Genomic DNA, 10000 nt, shown 5'->3' on the forward strand with positions numbered 1-10000 from the left:
ATCGACCGATTAGCTTGCTATCAAATGTATATAAAGTATTCTTCAGGATCCTTACAAATAGATTAAGTCAAGTTTTAGATAGAAACCAACAGAGAGAACAGAGAGGTTTTAGGAGCGGATATTCGACTCTAGACCATTTGCAGGCGATGAACCAACTAATCGAGAAAACGACAGAATACAATATACCTCTCTGTTTAGCTTTTGCAGATTACGAGAAGGCCTTTGACTCGGTTGAACAAATAGCAATACTAAACTCGTTACGCAAGCAGGGTAATCGCCCAAAGTTGTTGATTAATTCTTTAACGATGAGTAGGAAATAAATCAATATTTCTTACTATAGAATGCTAAACACGGAACTGATTGAAAAAAAAGCCTTAAATCATAAAAATCAAGTGTTCATTGAATCCTATACTCTTCTCTGCCACACAGTGCTAAACCTGGAACTGATTGAACAGACTGTTCACTTAAATCATGAAAATCGAAAGAATGTTTTGCCTTGACGCGAAAACGTGACACAACCTCTGGAGGCGTGAGTCAACAGCTTGATGGGAATATCGTAAGAACTTCTTCCCTCAACACCGCGACTTTTGTCATCGATGTTTTCTTATTCATCCAGACAATTTCATTCAGCTGAGGAGATGATGATTTTGGTCTAAATGAGGATCTCATCCTACCGAGATTCTATGTACATTAGAATCTTTCTCATATATGGAATCGTCTGGTATTTTTGAGAGAAGAAATGTTCTTTCGATGCGCATGTCTGCTGACGTCATTCCAAAGCGAAAGTGCCATTGGACAGTTCGTTCACATAACTCCGCCTCCCAATATTTCAGAATTATTTGGTTGACTGGAAGACATCCAGCAACAATGAGGAAGATTTTGTATATATTTGTGTTCTTTTTTTTTACAACAAATATCTACTTTTTATTCATTCCATACTCGTATATAACACAAGGGGCAGACAATGTCTACATTTACTAGGAATGTAATTTCCAAGCAGCCTATCTTTCATAAAGAATAATCATTTTGGTAATTTACGAATACTTCCAGAGACGATAAGTATTCTCAAAATTCAAGACTGCCTTTAGACAATAGTATGTCTCGTTATTACCTACAGCACCGTAAAGCAAAATTATTAGATTAACGTGGAAACAGATTTCTGTCAACCTATATCTCTTCCACATGTGTGTTTTGAAATTAGGACTTGAAAAAAAGGTAATAACGCCATCGTACTTGCTATTTCTGCAATGAAATAGGTTGCAAAGATTTTTATTAACTTCACCCGGAGAGGAAAGTTTTGATTAAAAGAGGATGAAGAATGAAGTTGATGGGAACTTAAAACGAGAACATGACGTCATGTCGCTGTACACTTCCAGTGTAACAAAATTCAAACCAGAGGGTGATTCACATTACTCCTGTTTTTATAGATCCGGCAAACGCCATGACATCACTGATGACGTCACCCCCGTCACTGATGACGTCACGCCTTGCCCATGTGCCCGTTCTGCTTCCGTCTGGTGTGAATCGGGGTTATTTTGTCCTTCACTTTACGTTTCCACACAACAGTCATCAAAGACCCTGGAGCCTCCCATAGATCTCTCCAGGAAGAAATGTTATTCCTGTTTGTGCTTTGTAAATGGGATGTTTGTACGTCACCAGATAGTAGGAGGAGGGAGACAATCGCTGGTTGTTTACCATAAGAAAGAAGTTAATTTTGGATATTCCAAAAAAACTTTGACTTTTTTTTTTTTTTAGCATGGTAGATCCTGTCGACAGCATAAATATCGTGATGCCTGGGAAGTGGAAGCCAGAGTTAAAAAGAAAAATAATGATAAAATATAAAATAGAAAACCCAGCTGCATGCAAAACTGCTTTCTTCTCGAGCCCTTAAGTCCTACTGACCCAACATGGGCAGGCAGAACGTCTCAAAACGACTTAACAGATTACAAATTGGTCACCGCACACCATACACTCGTTGAACTTCGATGTGAGCTCATTTAACGTGACCTTGCTGCACGAACAACCATAACAGTTGTGCTCGTCTAAGCCGATGGTTTGGGTATTTTCAGCGACCTCAAGGTCTGATTGACATGCAAGATTCCAACATTAGGTAGCCTTCCGTTGTAGGATGCTGCAACATGGATTTCTCAACCATCAAAATCTCCAGATCATTTCTTCATCAAATGGAGCAAAAAAGATTAGCAAGAGTGTGGTGCCGTCGATTGATTTAGGATGTGTTTAACCAAGAGCACCTCCAATGGGAGTGATCAGAGATACCCACATAAGAACGATTTGGGAAATAAAAAAAATCAAGGTATACGCTGCCACCACCCAATCGTCTATATGGATATATCTGACCATAAATGGAAACTGCTCCTTGTTATTCACGTCTGACTCCGTCCCCTTTCCTCAGGTCGTTCGGGGTTGGTCCTGGGTAGCGAAAAGGCCTATGCCCAAGTGGGGGTAGTAAAAGAATATAAGCCACCAATAATGTGGGGCCACCAATAATGTGGGGGTAGTAAAAGAAAATAAGCGAAGGTCTGCTATGTGTTAATTATTACACTGAAGCAAAAATATAGTAAGGAAATACAAAAGTATATTGTGGTTTTCTCCAACTAGACAATCTATTGATCCTTACAATATGAAAAATATATGGGTATGCGAGACATTTAATAACAGTTTTTTCTTTCTTATGGGCATCATAAGTAAGGTCACAGGCACGTGGAAAAACGTAGTTATTTACGCTCCAACCTTCCGGTCACTGTATAAGTCTACTTACAATATTGTGTCTACCTTCAAGCACTGTGTCTACCTTCAACCCCGTATTCTTATTAGAGAACGATCACAGACCGAATTGTACTCTAAGGATTACACTCTCATAGCTAATGTATATACGCAAAGTGTTTGTGAAGTACACTCCCTTAAACCCCTTTTTCCATATCTGTTATCGGAATCATTTTTGGCATCAGATTCAAAACTTAATAATAATGATAACTATCTACCTACTATATCTGCACTATATCATTTAACTCACATATTGACATTTGTTTTCATTAATCTTACAGAACGTGTTCATACCTGTTATCGGAATCATTTTTGGCATCAGATTAAAATTTTAGCTGCGCACAAAGAGAACGAGACGGCTATGTGTTCGTATCTATGGGTAAACTACTAACCTCCCTGTTGTATTATTTCGTAAAACTTCATTTCGCTTCTCAACAGAGCCCCTAGCTGCTACAATCTCTCCCTAAACTATTTCTCTAGTGGAATCCTGAACTGAAAGTTGGGAATTTTTCCTATTACTCTTAAAATTAATGGCCTTAGCTTACGCCTCTGTCCGAACGTTTAGTGACGTCACGGGTGGGCGGAGCTACGGCGCCCCCGCTATGTTCGAGAACATTCTAATGTCGCGTCGAAACTCAGTTTAACCAAAATCAGCTGAAATATATTTGTAGCTATCTCCTATTGTATGTTCTTCTTCAATGATTATAGTAAGGCTCTTTGCCAACACATCTTGATAGGCAGACATAGAATAGAATAAATTCATGGTCTATTAAGGCTCTATTTTCTACTTTGCTTCTTGGTTGAGTAAAACCGTTACGACGTCCATAATACCCAGTCTCTCAAATCAACACTCAAATAAATAAATAGATAAATAAAACGAAATTCCAAAAATAATATCCCTTCAAAATTCCTGTCCTTACATGGCTCTACGCCCCCCCGTAAGAAAAATTCCGCAACATCACGTGAAGGATTCTATTTGGTGTGGTCCAAATCCCTCTGCAAAAGAAAAAAAAATCCATTCTGCATCAGAGAGCGATTATCCTTTTGATAGCTTGACGAGGCACTTTCTCCTCAGCACACTCGTAGGTGTACGAATCTCAGGTGACCCGGGGGTACACCAATTTACTGTGGATGTCTCCGTGGACTTTTCCATCAGTCTTCGTATTGGCTGGATTCCCCAATTGACCTCTTACATACTACTTGACTGGACATGCATAGCCGCTACGACCGAGCTAAGCCACGACTCTCTCTTGTGGATTCGCCCCATGGGTGGCACACTACTTCCCCTTCTGTGGGCTCACCTCTGGGCAATCGGCGATTGTCCACCAGGTCCTGAAGTCCTACACCCCTGTCAAGCGGGCAATTGTGAATTGAGTTGGGTTCATGATCCCAACTCGAGCTAAAGAATTTCCCCATTTTCCAATACTACTCCGAATGAAAGTGCTCGCTAACCATCGTTTGTAGTCCCTCTCCTAGGCTAATATTGACTTCTTTATCCCCCCCCCTAAGTTGACATTTAGTTCCTTCACCTGGCTGTTGCTGAAATTTCCTTTTACAACATATGAAATATATGCATCCTTAATCCTAGGACATCTCAACCTTACACATGTATAAAAGTATAGGTGGGTTACATTTAAGCTTTATGGTCCAATATATAGGAACATTGAGGGCATCTTTGCATTAATTTGCACGAGCATTCGTTTTTCTTTGGACATATACTGGCACGATATGATCCCTACATTTCCTATTGCAGTTAACTACTGTCATCTTAGCACCTTAAATCACTAGATATGGGACCAACTGGTCGGGTTGCTCCAGTTGATTTCTTCAGCATTCCTCGATGAGCCGTCTTGGTGCACGACGCATCCTTGGTGGTAGTATTTCCACTTCCGGGTCTGGGTGGAACTCTTTTGCAACAGGCTCCACCAACCACTCTTCGGAACCAAAGTAAGGTTTCACTTGAGCAGCAGCTCTCCTTGTCTCCTTTCCTGTGAAGGGATTTCTTAGTCCATATACACTATGTCCTGCTACCACCTCTACCACTGTATAGGGTCCTTCCCACTTGGGATTCAGCTTGCGGCAGGTACCCGGCATCGTAGTTTCTTTCCGGATCCATACTAAAGCTCCCACTTCCACTTTTTGCTCGCCTCTCCTGCGGTTAGCCACATTCTGGTACTCCGTTGTCATCTTGTGGTGGGTCTCTCGGATGATTCGATGAGCGATCTCTGCTTCATCTTCCGTTCCATCCACACCGGGGAGTCTGTGTCCGGCTAATCTGGGTGGATGTCTTCCGAAGAAGGCGAAGTAGGGAGTATGTCCAGTGGAGGTGTGTGTGGCTCCATTCATCTTCCTCTGACAGGCCTGCAGTAGACCCGGCCATTGGTTCGGGTGGCCCTGGCAGAGCGTTGCCAGGATGCTCTTCAATGTTCGATGCATCCGCTCCACCATTCCATTCGCTTGGGGATGGTATGGGGTAGTGTAGAGCAGGGTGATTTGCTGTTCTCCACACAACTTCTTGTAAGCCGTGTTGGTGAATTCTGCTCCATTATCTGTTATGATGCTCTCTGGGGTGCCGTAATCTGCGAAGAACTGGGTTAGGGAGTGTAGTATGTGTTGGTGGTGTTTTGTTCTCAATGGGAAAAACCTAACGAACCTACTGTAGTGATCGATTATGGTCAAAATATACCTATATCCCTGCGACCCGGATACCATATCCGTTAGGTCTATGCCTATTCTCTCCATTGCCTTTGTAGCAGGGGGAACCTCTTTGTATTGCTGTGACAACCCTTGTGTACCCTTGAACCTCTGACAAGTAATGCATTTCTTTACAAAATTACATATATCTACCTTTAAATTTGGCCAATAGAACAGCTCCTCCTGGGTTAGATTCCCATTCATGTCTATCTTCCATCCTCGCTCTCGTCTCTTCTTCCTCTCCCGAATTGGATTCCCATTCCGTTTTATTGTTCATTTTTACCTGAGTGCCTTTAATTATGTGTAGTTCCATCAAAGCTATACACCTTAACACGTCATTTCCCCACACAATCTCATCCGCTATTTCTATACTCTTAGTGACTGCCGAGGATCTATTCTGTCTCTGATTACTGTACTGCCAATCCACAGGGTACACAAGCTTTGTCTAAGTCGACACACCGATAAGTGAGCTTCAGGTTGGTTAATAGCGTAAATCCCACCGCTCGGCCACCAATAATGTGGTGCCGTCGATTGATTTAGGATGTGTTTAACCAAGAGCACCTCCAATGGGAGTGATCAGAGATACCCACATAAGAACGATTTGGGAAATAAAAAAAATCAAGGTATACGCTGCCACCACCCAATCGTCTATATGGATATATCTGACCATAAATGGAAACTGCTCCTTGTTATTCACGTCTGACTCCGTCCCCTTTCCTCAGGTCGTTCGGGGTTGGTCCTGGGTAGCGAAAAGGCCTATGCCCAAGTGGGGGTAGTAAAAGAATATAAGCCACCAATAATGTGGGGCCACCAATAATGTGGGGGTAGTAAAAGAAAATAAGCGAAGGTCTGCTATGTGTTAATTATTACACTGAAGCAAAAATATAGTAAGGAAATACAAAAGTATATTGTGGTTTTCTCCAACTAGACAATCTATTGATCCTTACAATATGAAAAATATATGGGTATGCGAGACATTTAATAACAGTTTTTTCTTTCTTATGGGCATCATAAGTAAGGTCACAGGCACGTGGAAAAACGTAGTTATTTACGCTCCAACCTTCCGGTCACTGTATAAGTCTACTTACAATATTGTGTCTACCTTCAAGCACTGTGTCTACCTTCAACCCCGTATTCTTATTAGAGAACGATCACAGACCGAATTGTACTCTAAGGATTACACTCTCATAGCTAATGTATATACGCAAAGTGTTTGTGAAGTACACTCCCTTAAACCCCTTTTTCCATATCTGTTATCGGAATCATTTTTGGCATCAGATTCAAAACTTAATAATAATGATAACTATCTACCTACTATATCTGCACTATATCATTTAACTCACATATTGACATTTGTTTTCATTAATCTTACAGAACGTGTTCATACCTGTTATCGGAATCATTTTTGGCATCAGATTAAAATTTTAGCTGCGCACAAAGAGAACGAGACGGCTATGTGTTCGTATCTATGGGTAAACTACTAACCTCCCTGTTGTATTATTTCGTAAAACTTCATTTCGCTTCTCAACAGAGCCCCTAGCTGCTACAATCTCTCCCTAAACTATTTCTCTAGTGGAATCCTGAACTGAAAGTTGGGAATTTTTCCTATTACTCTTAAAATTAATGGCCTTAGCTTACGCCTCTGTCCGAACGTTTAGTGACGTCACGGGTGGGCGGAGCTACGGCGCCCCCGCTATGTTCGAGAACATTCTAATGTCGCGTCGAAACTCAGTTTAACCAAAATCAGCTGAAATATATTTGTAGCTATCTCCTATTGTATGTTCTTCTTCAATGATTATAGTAAGGCTCTTTGCCAACACATCTTGATAGGCAGACATAGAATAGAATAAATTCATGGTCTATTAAGGCTCTAATTTCTACTTTGCTTCTTGGTTGAGTAAAACCGTTACGACGTCCATAATACCCAGTCTCTCAAATCAACACTCAAATAAATAAATAGATAAATAAAACGAAATTCCAAAAATAATATCCCTTCAAAATTCCTGTCCTTACAAGAGCAAACTATTGTTCCGTGAAATGCTTCAGGCACTCCATGGAACGCCATTCATTCATGGAAGTATTTGCAAAATTCTATTTTTTTTTTTTTTTTATAAATCCTAATTGCATTCCCTTAAAACCTAAATTACTTGGGCGGTGTTTACAAGTTTCTTACAATGTAAAACATATGATTTATATAATATATTGGTTATACAAATTTTAGCAGTGAGGTGGTATTGGCTGCATATTATTGTGGGGTTATAAGATGCTAAGTAGCATGCAGCTGATACTTTAGTAGGAAGAGTTAAGGATGTACATGTTCTAAGGGGAGAGAGTGGGGGAATATCAGATCATAGTTTGGTGGAAGGTAAGTTGAGAGTGGAGGATAGATGGAGAAAGAGGAAAAGGACAAAAGATAGGGAGATGCTAAAAGTAAACTGCTTAGATGAGAAAGAAAGGGAGGAGTTCAAGAAGAAGCTGAGAAAGGAGTTGGAAGGAGAGAAGGATAGAGTAGAACAGGGAGTGGAGGAGGAATGGGGATAGTTCAAGGAGGGAGTCACAAGGTGTGCAAAGATGGTGTATGGAACAAGGAGGACAGGAGGAAATAGAAGGAAGAATAGTGAATGGTAGTATGATGAAGCAAAGAAAGTTGTAAAAGAGAATAGGCAAGCATTCACTGATTGGTTACAAAATAGAACGAGAGAATCATATGAGAGGTACAAAGAAAAGAGAAGAGAAGTAAAGCATAAGGTAAAGGAGGCAAAGAGGAGAGCAGATGTGAAATGGGGTAAAAGTATGACAGAAAATTTTTAAAGTAATAAAAAGATATTTTGGAAGGAAATTAAGAGAGGAAGGGAAGACGAATCAAGTAGAGAATAAGAGGTAAAAAGTGTAGATGGAGAGATGATAATGAAAGAGAAGGCAATGAGAAGAAGGTGGGCAGAGTATTTTAGGGAGTTGCTCAATGTGAAGGAGGATAGGGAGGGAAAAGTAGTTGCAGTGGGTAGCGCTAAGAAAATGACTGAGGCGAGTGAGGAAAATGGAGGAGAAATAAGGAAAGATGAGGTGAAGGCAGTTGTTACGATGATGAGAGCAGTTAAGGCATCTGGGTAGGATGGGTGTCATGCAGAATGTTTAAAAGAGGAGGTACAGTGATGGTGGACTGGCTGGTGAGGTTATTTAATGTTTGCTTGAGTGAGGGTAGAGTGCCGGAGGACTGGAGGAGTACCTGTATAGTTCCACTTTATATGAGAAAAAGAAAAGTGAGTGTAGTAGTTTCAGACGGATCAGTTTGTCAAGTGTAGTTCGGAAGGCTTATGGGAGGGTTTTGATTGAGAGGATTAGGAGAGAAATAGAGGGAGTCATTGCTGAGGAACAGTGTGGGTTTAGGACAGGTAGGGGTTGTGTGGATCAGATTTTTGTGGTAAGACAGATATGTGAGAAAGATTTAGGAAAAGGTAAGGATGTTTTTTGGGCCTTTATAGATTTGGAAAATATTCATGACAGGGTAGACAGGAAGGCACTGTGGGATGTATTGAAAATACATTGGATAGGAAGAAAGCTGTTAATAACAGTTAAAAGTATTTACAAGAGTAATAGAGCTTGTGTTAGAATAAAAAATGGAGAGAGTGAGTGGTTTGAGGTAAAGGTGGGACTTCACCAGGGATGTGTTATGTCTCCTTGGCTATTCAATTTATACATGGATGGAGTATGTATGCATAAATATATACACACACACACATATATATATATATATATATATATATATATATATATATATATATATATAGGTGCAGTAAACTTGGAGTAAACAAGAACACTACTAAATGATTACAATACTACAATGAGAAAATTCTCGAGATGTTTTTTCAAGTGATGGTCTTTAAAAAAAAATTAGTTTTGGTTAACACCAGATGATTTTGCCCAGCTTCGGGACAAACTCTGAACAATATCATCTTAATTGATGGAAATTTCATTCTTAATAACATCAAACTGAATGAAACCGTGTAATGTTAGCCGAAACAAAATTCATGAATTGGGTTGCAGATCGGAGATATATTCCCCTAAACATCCCCTCCATACTTTTCTCCTTACCATCGTCGTAGCGCCAAAATATAGACTTCTGTTTCAGGTGTATAAGATCACGTTACCAAGATTTCCTTTACAAATGTATACCTGAATGTATACATAGAATAAGTAAGCAACATTAATCACATAAAACACGTGAATAAAAATATTTTGCTTGAAACCACGAGGAAATCAAAGAACGAAAAAAAAATAGAGTAAGTAACTAGACGTTGGCTGGAAGCTAAGATCGCTAAACTTCTTCTGCCAGCATTTAGATCTGACTGTCATCTTTTAACGTCTTGAGAGGACAGACCTGGTGGTGCCCACGTGACTCTTAGACATATTTTGCTGTTATTAGACATTTTAAAGTATACTTATGTTTAGTATGTATTAACCACATAGTTTCATTATCCCTTTTGTGCCAAGATCTATGGATATGCAGATAACTTCAGACAAA

The sequence above is a fragment of the Oratosquilla oratoria genome, chromosome 11, assembly GCF_046742065.1.
Source record: "Oratosquilla oratoria isolate Oo_2021 chromosome 11, ASM4674206v1, whole genome shotgun sequence".
NCBI lineage: Eukaryota > Metazoa > Arthropoda > Malacostraca > Stomatopoda > Squillidae > Oratosquilla > Oratosquilla oratoria.